Below are 12,443 nucleotides of genomic sequence, written 5' to 3' on the forward strand. Positions count from 1 at the left end.
CCTGGACCAGAGCACGCCAGGCACTCCTGTCTTCCACTGCCTCCCGCAGTTTGGTCAAACTCATGCTGGTAGCTTCGAAAACACTATCCAATCATCTCGTCCTCTGTCGTCCCCTTCTCCTTGTGCCCTCCATCTTTCCCAACATCAGGGTCTTTTCCAGGGAGTCTTCTCTTCTCATGAGGTGGCCAAAGTATTGGAGCCTCAGCTTCATGATCTGTCCTTCCAGTGAGCACTCAGGGCTGATTTCATTCAAAATGGATAGGTTTGATCTTCTTGCAGTCCATGGGACTCTCAAGAGTCTCCTCCAGCACCATAATTCAAAAGCATCAATTCTTCAGCGATCAGCCTTCTTTATGGTCCAGCTTTCACTTCCATACATCACTACTGGGAAAACCACAGCTTTTACTATACGGACCTTTGTTGGCAAGGTGATGTCTCTACTTTTTAAGATGCTGTCTAGGTTTGTCAACAGGGCTCTACTTATGTTTATATACCATTTTGAATGCCAAGCAAATACCCTCTCACTGTGGTACAGTCCTTCCCCTAAAAGTAGGTTTTAGTTGCTTAGATGAATACTTGCAGTTGCTTCTCTCTCATCCTGCCTGGTTCAGAGTAGAATGAGGACTGGCCCATCTTCAATTTTCTGCAAAAAGAAAAGCAGAGAACTTTGTCTTCTGCTGGTAGCTTGCTCCGGGCCCTGCTTAGTAGCTTTGCAAATATAAAAATGCTTCATATGTATGCCTTTATCATAGGGATAAAGGGGGCCTGGAAGCCTACATTTGACCCACAGGCCTGAGCTCCCACCCTCAAGTTTTTTCAGTCTTGTGGCAAAGGTGAACAGTCAAGCAAGACCTTTTAAAAATAACAACAACTAGATCCTAATTCTATTTTGGCAAGATAGTACCGGTATTTCCTGGGTTTTTTTCCTGGTTTTTCTTCTAACTCCTCTTTTTCTCTCCTCCTCCTCCTCCTCCTCCTCCCCTACCATTTTAGTTTATATACTCTCTTCCCCATAATTCACAAATGTGCCCAAGTAACCCCCAGGCCTATAGATCTGCTAGACCTTCCCTTTGGTGTTCTGGTCAAGATGTCTCCCTCCACTGAATTACAGGAAGGGAAGTTAACCCAACGGGCTGTTCTTTCTATGTCTCTCTACCTGCTTTGCTTGCCCGCCCCCTGGAGGATGGCAGGATGCAGAGCACATCCCTGGAAGCAACTGATAGCTAATGTTGGCAGCAGTCTCAGAAACCTAAAACTATTCGAGTCGTTTCCTGGTATAAATGGTATAAATACCAGCAACGCTCCCAAAGATTCTCCATCCCTTACTTCGTTGAGCCTTGTCTTCCGGCTAGCATTGAAAGCGCAGCCAGTCGACAGCCATGAAGACGCTTTGCGTTCTCTTTGCTGTTGCCTTCTTGGTTTTCCAGGTCCAGGCCAATCCCAAACCACCATCTGAGGATGAAGTGGAAGTCAAGGAGGCTGATGTGTCTCGTGCTTATAAAGACGGTAAGTTGGGCTGAACAACAACATTCCACTTAGGTACCGCAGGCTGTGCAAGAATCCTAGAAACTGCAGTTGGAAGTGCAACCCTAGGCCAGCTCCTGCAGTGTGTGGTGGGAAAAGGATTACCTAGAATTACAAACCCCTCAAACTGTTCCGCTTTAAGTGGAACATCCCAGAATTACAGAAGCCTTCCCAGCTTCTGATCTGGGATGTCCCATTTGTGGCCCCGAAAGGTGTGCATCCCAGTTTTCCTCTGGGGCATGTTGGAGGATATGATCCAGCTACTCGGGACTTTCAAGCTTCATAGGAAGGACACGAGAAAACTGTTTCATTGCCCATCTCTTACTATGATGATGGCATGCATTCAGGCCCAACACCTACTGAGTTTGGTGGTACTGTGCATTTTAGGATTGCAGCCTAGGATTGCAGCATGGACCTGTTCCTTCTTGATGTGCCTTCAAGGTCTGGGCTGGGAAGTCTTTATTTATATTCCCTCAGGGGCAGCCTGTAAGGAGCTGTATAGCAGTGGTGGATAAGACTATAGTCAAATGAAGGCAGGACAGCCCCTCCCTCTCTCTGCCGTCCTCTTCTTTCCTCTCCCTCTCTTTTCCGCCACTTTCTTCACTCTTTTTGCCACCCGCCCCCCACCAATTCCTGAAGGGGACATGTAGTCATTGTGAGAGAAGGATGGTGGGCTAGATGGGGCATTGGCCTGATCCAGCAAGCTTTTCTTACGTTCTTAATACGAAAAACTGAAACACAACCAAGATTTGAAATTCACCCTTCTCTGAATTTTTAGAAGGCGGTCCTCCAGCCAAATGGCATGTAAAAAGGGGAATCTATTAGGTGAAAATGTGCCTAAAAATAACATAAAAATGCATCCCGGTGTTGTTGACAGCAATGTTTATATTAGGCGAAGGTGCGTACATTATTTAATTAATAGCCGTACCTTTTTCAAAATGAACAAAGGCAACTTCTAAAAATACTGAAATATATAAAGCAGATATAGTAAAGGGTAAAGGGGACCCCTGACCATTAGGTCCAGTCGTGGCCGACTCTGGGGTTACGGCGCTCATCTCGCATTACTGGCCGAGGGAGCTGGCGTACAGCTTCCGGGTCATGTGGCCAGCAGGACTAAGCTGCTTCTGGTGAACCAGAGCAGCGCATGGAAACGCCATTTACCTTCCCGCCAGAGTGGTATCTATTTATCTACTTGCACTTTGATGTGCTTTCGAACTGCTAGGTTGGCAGGAGCAGGGACCGAGCAACGGTAGCTCACCCAGTCGCAGGGATTCGAACCGCCAACCTTCTGATCGGCAAGTCCTAGGCTCTGTGGTTTAACCCACAGCACCACCCACATCCCAAAAAAGCAGATATACACATATATAAAATATACAGAGTCTAAAACAAAAGAATAAAGAACAGTGAAGCCCTGTAGTAATGGAAACCCACAACCCATAATAAGTAACAAAACCAGCCTAATATACAATTCAGCAAAATGAGAAATTAACAGTAAAAAACTGACTTTTTAAAGAATGTTTAAAAAAGAAGAAGAGTTAGAATGCAAATGTGGGAAACTGAATTTAAGATGGAAGAAGTGAGACATAGAGGGAAACCGAAAATGCCAGATTATTCACCAGTTGTTTGTTTAGAATGCAATCCTATGCATATCTATTTGGAAGCGAGCCCTATTGAAGTCAACGGGGCTTACTCTGAGGCTGCGTTGAAGTGGATCCGCCTGGCATTCTAGTCCAACCCTGTGTTGGAGAGTCCATACCTAGACCACCTCCACCAAATGATGCCAAGCCACTGCTTGAAAACTTCCATCCTGTGAGGGAAAGCCCATTAGCCCATGGGTAGGCAAACTAAGGCCCAGGGGCCGGATCTGGCCCAATCGCCTTCTAAACCCAGGAATCAGCATGTTTTTACATGAGTAGAATGTGTCCTTTTATTTAAAATGCATCTCTGGGTGCATAGGAATTCGTTCATTATTCCCCCCCCCAAAAAAAAAAATATAGTCTGACCCCCCCCAAGGTCTGAGGGACAGTGGACCGGCCCCCTGCTGAAAAAGTGTGCTGACCCCTGCAGTGATTAGCCCTTTAGTTATTTGGCTTCACTGTTGGGTGCTACAGTGCTGGCTGGTGCCCATTGGAACTGATAGGGTGGAAGGTAAGGAGGCCAACAGCCAAAGCCAATGAGAAGGAGAACCAACCGATTCTCATTTTATCCCCATCCTTCCCTTTGTCAAGTTGTACAGGAGGAGGAAGCTGAAATGGGCCCCATTCAACCCAACGGACCAGCCATCACTGATCTACTCTCACCATTAAGTTTTTCCTCCCACCGAAATCTACCCTCCCATAAATGAGTGCTTTGCTCATTTTTATGTCCGACAATATTTTCATGAATGCTTCTTTTTTACATTCAGACCCTGGGCTGAAGAAAGAACCAAAGGATTCTTCAAGGATTACGGTGGTCCTCTGTGCTTCAATGAACAAGGGTTACTGCCTGCCAAAGGATTTTCAGTGTGACACAGGCATGGTGTTCATGGATGAAGAAAATAACTGTCCATATCCTCACATTCTGAAGTGCTGTGTGCGCTGATACAAGATTTGGCGGAGTGTCGTGAAAACCTTTGGAAGAAGTTTCTAGAATTAACCACTCCACTCCTTTGGAATAAATCACCGGTTTATAATTTCTACTCCTTTCAGCAAATAATTGGTTAATTAACCTCCCCTTCCCTTCAATAAATGACCTATTAATTGCACACAAACCCTGCTCAAAATGTTTTTCCTTAAGTTTCTTTTTTGCATACACGCAAGAACATGGAATCTGAAATCCTCCTTCATTACTTAGTTACAGTGGTACCTCTGGTTACGAACTTACAGTAATTTGTTCCAGAGGTCTGTTCTTAACCTGAAACCGTTCTTAACCTGAGGTACCACTTCAGCTAATGGGGCCTCCACTGCCGCTGCGCGATTTCTGTTCCCATCCTGGGGCAAAGTTCTTAACCCAAGGTACTACGGTATTTCTGGGTTAGTGGAGTCTGTAACCTGAAGCATCTGTAACCTGAGGTACCACTATATTTGTTATATTTCTATTATGCATAGGTTGGGGCAGTTTTTCCATGAAGGTTGGCTTCTAATGACGCAACCCTTTGCATGTTTACTCAAAGGAAATCCCATTACATTTACTGGAGTTTAGTCCCAGGAAAGCGGAAAGGAAGGAGTGGAGCTCAGTGACGTCACAGGCACATGACATGGCATTGAGCCCCTCCAGTGTTGGTCCCCAAACGCTGCCTCTGGATTCAGTCCTAAACTGAGGGTTTCCCCGGGGAAAATGATGCTGTGAATGAGCCCCAAGCCAGCTTTCAATCTTCTAAAACAGGTGCGCCAAATAGGGAGGGGCTGGGGGTGCCAAGGACCCCCAAATATTTTCAGTGAAGAGGCGGCTCACCCTCAAAGTTTTGTGGTGGGTGTGTGACATGCTACAGGGCTGTGGGACACCCACGTGACACATCAGCACACCTTGGCAGCGTGTGTGCATGATGTCAGCATGCCCTGTGATGCGGTGTGCATGTATGGCATGCTGACGTTGCGTGACCCCAGCTCCCTCAATTGCGGGGACAAGGCGGAGTGTGTGTCCCTAAGTGTGCACAGAATGCATAAATGTCAGTCTGCAGACTGCAAAAGACGACCACTGCAAAAGTGACAGAGGAACCTCACAGCTGTAAACTTTGGGGGTTCTCATTGTAAAAGACCACAGAGATAATTGACAACAGTAATGCCCTTAAAGGAAGAATTTATTCCTATACAGTGGTACCTCAGGCTAAGAACTTAATTCATTCTGGAGGTCCGTTCTTAACCTGAAACTGTTCTTAACCTGAAGCACCACTTTAGTTAATGGGGCCTCCCGCTGCTGCCACGCCTCCGGAGCACAATTTCTGTTCTCATCCTGAAGCAAAGTTCTTAACCCAAGATACTATTTCTGGGTTAGCGGAGTCTGTAACCTGAAGCTTATGTAACCTGAAGCGTATGTAACCTGAGGTACCACTGTATACAGGACTGCCACCAGGCTATGTTCCACTGGCTTTGAATTTGCACCCGTGATAAGGGTGCAATATAACATCACATATGGCATTTGAGATCATTTTATTCTTCATGGCTGAGTTATCTTTGAAGTTGCCTCCAAATATATTGGCCCTTTCATCAGTATTGCAGCACCTATTTACCTTAACCTCCTTCCTAATTACCCTCTGGCTTCCCATCTGTCAACCTGTTTCCTCACCATCACGTGGCTGACTCATCCTGTTCCAATTCTATTGGTTGTCATTCAGATACTCAAAAAGAGCTGCCTTGTTTATGCTATGTCTTATGCTTTTGCAGTTTAAACATGCATGTTCTTAAGAGATGCCCTCGCCATCTTCCTCTGAACACACTGCCATTTATCAATGGGGCACCCGAAACAGGATCCACTTTATTACCATTCATGATTTGAATGCAGCCTAAGATGAGTCAATTTTCGCAGGCATCTGCTGGCTCCTTTTTAGCTTCAAATCAACTAAGACAACTAGATAATTTCACCTCCGTGCAAGATTTATGTATAAGCTAAACAAGCTATAACTTAGGGCTCCACTCTCTTGGCCCCCCCCAAAAAAATAAAGAAAAAAAATCTGGATGTGATGTACATTTCCAAAATATAAGATAAAAAACAAATAAAATAAAACCTACATATGGCAACGGTGTTTTGTGTTGAGTAGGTTCCTATGATGTAAGTAATGGGCCCCAAACTTTTAAAGTTAGAGCTTAATAATTATTTCACTATTAATATACTTCTTCTTAATTGTATTTCAGTTCAACAATTACTTTGATAAAATACATATTTTGTTATGTTAGATACCTATTAGGTCCTTAAATTACCACACAGCATATATTCAACACAGAAAACAGTGACAATTTGTTGTTGACAAAGGACAGCTGGACATATAAAGGGCCCCATTACCTTCACTAGCTTAGGGCCTCATCAAACCTAAATCCAGCCCTGTTTCACCTATACTGCTCCTAAGATATTCCACTCATCCAACTATGTATTATTAGGAGATCCCCTCACCAATCTGCTCCCCCTCTAGACATACTTCTGTATCTCAATGTGTTGTCCAAAACTTGACACAGTATCCAAGATGCATCGAAAAGTGTAGAATGAATACCATTCACTATAGTTTCCCCTCTTCTGCTGTCAATCTGTGTGTTCCCTGTGTCTTTCTTTTACAACTGAAGCCGTGATGTAGATTTATATCAGTTGATTCTCATTCTGTCAGTTTCAATCAAAGGCCCCAGACTGTCAAGTTCATTCTGAATCTTCATACTGCCATCAATGGTGTTAACTGTGCCTCCTGGTTTTGTGTCATCTGCCTATTCAAGGAGCAACTCTTCCGTGTCCTCATCTTATTCATGAAAATGTTCAATTATACAGGGCTTAGGTCAGAGCCCTGCAGCACTCAAAAGCTCCATCCTGAATAACACAGAGACAAAAATGACCCAACTAAATAAAGAGCAGAATAAGGATGGGGGAAGAGTTTAATTTTGTTTGCGTTTAATGAGAAACTGCCTAATTTGCAGTTTCAGACCAGTCCGCATAGGAAAAACCAGCTATACATCAAAATGCAGATTTTCAGTTCTTTCAATCCATTTTTTGCCAATTCCAAAAAGGACACAAAGTGCATGTATTAAGCAGAAAGCCCACAAACAGTAAGAATAACATGCAAAATGCATCATAGCATAAAAAAAGTTTGAAAAAAAAGGTCCTATGTCAACCCTGCATACAAAAAGATGCTTATTGGAAGAAATGCTGTTGAATTCTCCTGAGGGTTATTTTCTTTTGAAAAATAAAGTGAAATCGCCAGGGGAAAAATTATAACTGAATTTAAGATTGGAAACCTGAGAAACTGAGAGAAAGCCACATTGCATTGGCAGTTCATTCCTATAACAGAATAAATAAATTATTGCAAGATTTTGGGAAATGGTGGTAAATGAACTTTGAAAATCGTGAAATATATATATATATATATATATATATATATATATATATATATGCAGGTTTTGGTGTCTTCGGGTGTCTTCCCGTGTAAGAGTCGGGGTGTCTGTGCGACGTTTCGACGAGGTCTCACTCGTCATCTTCAGGCTGGTGCTTTCGGCTTCTTGTTACTGACTGTTCCAGTAACAAGAAGCCGAAAGCACCAGCCTGAAGATGACGAGTGAGACCTCGTCGAAACGTCGCACAGACACCCCGACTCTTACACGGGAAGACACCCGAAGACACCAAAACCTGCATATATATATATATATATATATATAGAGAGAGAGAGAGAGAGAGAGAGAGTCTCCCAAAAGGGCTTTGAACAATACCACAAATGCCCAGTCTTTCCCCACACTCAGAGCCCAGGACCATCAAAATAAATATTGCTTAGTAGATTATGGTGAGGATGTGTCAGCTGCCTGATGGGGAGATGAGGAGGCCAGCAGATGGGGAGCAAAGGGGTTATTAGCAACAGCAACAGGGCAAATACAATTATTTCAACTCCAAAGAAAAGGCCTGTGGACTGGGGGCAACATCAAAGAGACTCTTGTCATTAAGAATCAAGTAATTTCAGATGCCCTATGTGGCCTTATCTTGCTCCCTTCCCTTCATTGACTTCAAAGTCAATGAAATGCGGTCCATTAGGGCAGCCTTCTTGGCTTCCAACCTGTATATATAGACATGAACTCTGTCAAGGCCTCACCATTGCTAGTCCATCCTTGGGATTCCTTGCAGTGGCACCAACAAATTTTCTAAGAGCCATGAAGTTTGTCTGTCTTTTCTTTGCATTGGTCTTCCTTTGCAGTGCCCAGGCTGATGAAGCAGATCTGGCCAAAATGGAGAAGCAAGAGGGAGAGGACTTGAAAGACTTCCTCCAGGAGGAAGACCCTGCTGGTGATGATCAAGGTTTGCAGGATGAAGGTAATTGTTATGTACGTGGAAGATGATCTCCTACACCTTCCATGGTGGACAGGTTCTGGATTTCACTGGGGTGCAGGGATTCACTCTTCCACTGAAATCTCTTAAAATGCTTCTCTTTGGCTGGAACATGCCCTGATTATGGTTATGCATGCTCTTGTCAGCATCACCATTACTGATAGAGATATGCTGGCTCCATGGTGGACAATTGTCTCTACATACTCTTAGATAGGATTGTCTTTGCATTACATCAAGTCACCGATATTCTAGATGAATGGTTGAGTGAGAAATGTACTTCATAGTAGCCAAGAAGTTGCAGAACCTCAAGCATGAGAATTTCTAGGATGACATGTTGTGGTTGGTAATGCCCACACTGTAGATTTTCAACTAGACATCAGAGGCATGTATTAGGGTAAAGTGTGCCTTTACGAGGATGAGGATTAGGAGAATGAGGATTATGAGCATGATCATATTGTTGTTGTTGTTAATCACATAGATGCATTTCGTTGTGTAAAATCGTTTCCAGCAGTGTTTATATCAGGCAAAACTGTATGCCGAAAGCCAAAACTTATTTAATCCAGTGGCCCTGCTCAGCTTTTTCCAAATAACCCAAGGCGAGTTACAAAAATAAAGAAATATTTAAGACTAATATAAAATATTTGCATCATACAGAGTCTATAACCAAAGAACAAACAACAGTAAAATCATATAGAGTGGTACCTTGGTTTTCGAGCGAATTGTCTTCCGGAACAGATTACATTCAAGAACTGAGGTGCCACTGTAATAATGAACACAGGCTACCCATAAAAGGTAACAGAAAATTAGCAATAGATAAATAAAGGTGGAGAAGCATTAAAACGGCTCATCACGTGTGGGAAAATGATTGCTTGTACATAAGAGCATGAGCAGAGTTCTTATTATTGCAGAGTGATTTTACAGCACGAGATATTGCTAAGAGCATGATGAGCACGTGAACACCTCATGCTAGACTAAATGATTGGCTCACGTAGCATAGGACTCTCTTTGTTTGCGGGCAAGGGCAAGGTTGCATTCCTTTGATTTGTTACTTTTTTGGGTACGGGGCAGAACAAACGCTGTGCTGGAGGAGAGAGGATGATCTTATTTTCACTGCACACAATAAACATTGCACGGCAAAAGCCAAAGCTTTTTCTTCAAGTCATCTTGGTGTGAGACTGATTATTTCGGATGTCGAGCAGGTTCTCGACAATCACGTACTATCAGATGTCTGAGAACAGAGGAAAGTTGCAAACAGGTACCAAAAAGAGTAACTAGGAGTAAAACGCTGAGGATTCTTCAGAAGGAATATTACCCTCCTCCTCTCTCTGTTGAGCTCTGCGGGGATTGCAGGAGGATAAATCTGACAGGTAGTTGTGAGTAAGAGGGCTGGTAGGTGGGGGCTGCCTGGAGGAAAACTCATGTTGGTAGGGGAGTGCCCCATTCACCCCAATGGACCAGCCATCGCTGAACTGCTCTCATCATCAAGATGCTCCTCCTACTGTTCAGCTGAATCTGGCCCTGATCTTAAGCCCATGGGCTGTTTGGTCATTTCTGTGTCTCACGGCCCTTCAAGTATTTTGAAGAATGTTTCCCTCCTCTTTTATATCCAGACTCTGGGCCAAAGGCTTCTACACGACTTGCGGTCGTCGGCTGCTATGGCAACAGAGGATATTGCCTGCCACGGGGCTACCGGTGCCATAATGGCTTGAAGTGGGAGGAGAAATATAACAATTGTCCATATCGCAATGTTCTGCTGTGCTGTGTGCGCTGAGGCAAGAGATGGTGAAGTTCCAAGAAACTCCTTGGCAGAAGTTTTTACAACCATGAGGAAGAATGAGCCAGTCTGCTCTTTTCAAATAAATCATTGGTTAATTGATTCCACTTCTTTCAGAAAACCATTGGATAATTTGTCACTATCCCTTCAATAAATCTCTGATTAACTACATCCACCCACCACTCAAGTTGTTATTCTTTATGCTTTTCTCTTTTTACAAATGTGCAAGAATCTGACATCCTTGTGCATTATTGCTATTAATTAATTTTTTAATTGTCCTTTGGTTGGGGCGAGTATTCCATGAAGGTTGGCTTAAACTGACACATCCTTTTGCATGCTTACTCAGAAGGAAGTCCTCTTATGTCTACTGGGGTTTACTCCCAGGAAAGTGGGGAGGGAGGGGTATAGCGCTGCAAGCCTTGGTTCAATCCCTGACATCTTGAGGGGGGGCTGGAAATAATCCTTGTCTGAAATCCTGGAAAGTTTCTGCTAGTCAGTGTGGGTAACCCTGAGATGGACTGACCAGTGGTCTGATCCCATTTTGGTTGGCTTTCTACATTTCCAAATGAACGCAGAATGTAGAAATGTAGTGCAAAACCTTTCCCCAAGAGGTTCCTTTCTGCTAAATTTCAGGAAAAACACATGAGGCACCAACTCTTCTTAGCTCTCAGAAGGCAGAGCTAAAATCCGAAAGGGCTTATGGCATTTGCTCATAATGTACACAGAAAGTGGACTGGGTGGCACTAGATGCCTGCATCCAATGAATTCCCACTGAGATTTCTTAATGGAAGAAGAAGTGTTTGGATTTGATATCCCGCTTTATCACTACCCGAAGGAGTCCCAAAGCGGCTAACAGTCTCCTTCTCCTTCCTCCCCCACAACAAACACTCTGTGAGGTGAGTGGGGCTGAGAGACTTCAAAGAAGTGTGACTAGCCCAAGGTCACCCAGCAGCTGCATGTGGAGGACTGGGGGCGCGAACCCGGTTCACCAGATTACGAGTCCACCGCTCTTCACCACTACACCACACTGGCTCTCATCTGGACAGCTGACACCAGGCATGGGGCCATTACCCTGCTGTAGGATGACTTCCTCTTCACTGTCTAAAAGCTTGAATTGCTACCCAGTTCTCAAACGATAAGGGGGGGGGGAGACTGTCTGGAAGATAAATAATGACCCAAATTCCACCAGTTGAAGTTCACAAGTGTCATGTGTGGAGAGCCTGCCCCCTTCAGTAACTTCACAGATAAAAATTAACGAGCAGTTTATATTTTATAGTCCCTTTTTATTCAGGCATCAGGTTGCAAGCAATAATCTACATCCCTCCCATTTTAACTCATGAGCTAATGCCACAATCTGCTCCGATTGTATATTTTATCTTTATGAACACTTTTTTTATTGTGTTTTGTTACGTGAGCTGGTCTTTGACCGTAATAAATTATATATCTCTCTCTACATCCCTCCCCAATCTTCCCCTCTAATCACAACTATTTGTCGCTTGGGTCAGCTGTCTCACTCTAACATAGGCCCTTGTTCCTGCTGATCCACAAAGCTGAACCATAGACTCCTGGCAATGGTGGTTCCAGGATTCAGGAGCACTCATCCTCAGGAGCTTCAGTGGGTCCTCATTCTGGAGGAGACAGGAGATGCAACCTGAGAAGTGCTTCCATCACCTGATCTGCTGGGATACTCTGTGCATATTGGGAAGGGTGGTTCTTTGTGGGCAATGGGTCATCTGCTGGGGATGGGGCCCTGGAACATTCCCAACCGTGTGACCCTCTGGATCAAGCCCTGATCTCCTATATATTGTGGCCAATGGGTTGCTGCTCCCCGGACATGTGAGTTGCTGTTGCATCTCCTTTGTTTTCTCCCTAATCATACTAAGCTTAAAGTGACACTCTGGACCCAGTGCAGCTGGAGAAGAAAGAGAGCACCAGCAAAGAATCTAAGGGATTTTGCTGGATGCCAAATGGGTGCCTCCCTCCCCTTAGCAGATAAAGCCAAAGTTTAGAGGTTAGGACTGAGAAGAAAGACAGCAAGCTGGAAAGCCAGGGAGGCAGAACATGGTGTTTGATTTTTGTCTTAATTGAAGGCTGCAGTTACAGAAGAAACAAGACCCTTCTGGGGTGCTTGCTGTGAACCCCTCCATCACAGGCTCAG

At 44.2% G+C, this 12,443-nt stretch overlaps 2 long non-coding RNA genes across 2 annotated transcripts; both read left to right on the forward strand.

The window, feature by feature from the left end:
• Nucleotides 1-1,288: 1,288 nt before the first annotated feature.
• LOC309528923 lies at nt 1,289-4,273 on the forward strand. The gene is made up of 2 exons (XR_014217987.1): nt 1,289-1,506; nt 3,929-4,273. It is a non-coding gene; the product is annotated as an uncharacterized lncRNA (long non-coding RNA).
• Nucleotides 4,274-7,894: 3,621 nt separating this feature from the next.
• On the forward strand, nt 7,895-10,456 carry LOC309530040. Its single transcript, XR_014218603.1, has 2 exons — nt 7,895-8,496; nt 10,122-10,456. It is a non-coding gene; the product is annotated as an uncharacterized lncRNA (long non-coding RNA).
• The last annotated feature ends 1,987 nt before the right edge of the window (nt 10,457-12,443 follow it).

The sequence above is a fragment of the Podarcis vaucheri genome (genome assembly GCF_965113315.1).
Source record: "Podarcis vaucheri genome assembly, chromosome: 3".
NCBI classification, from domain to species: Eukaryota; Metazoa; Chordata; class Lepidosauria; order Squamata; family Lacertidae; genus Podarcis; species Podarcis vaucheri.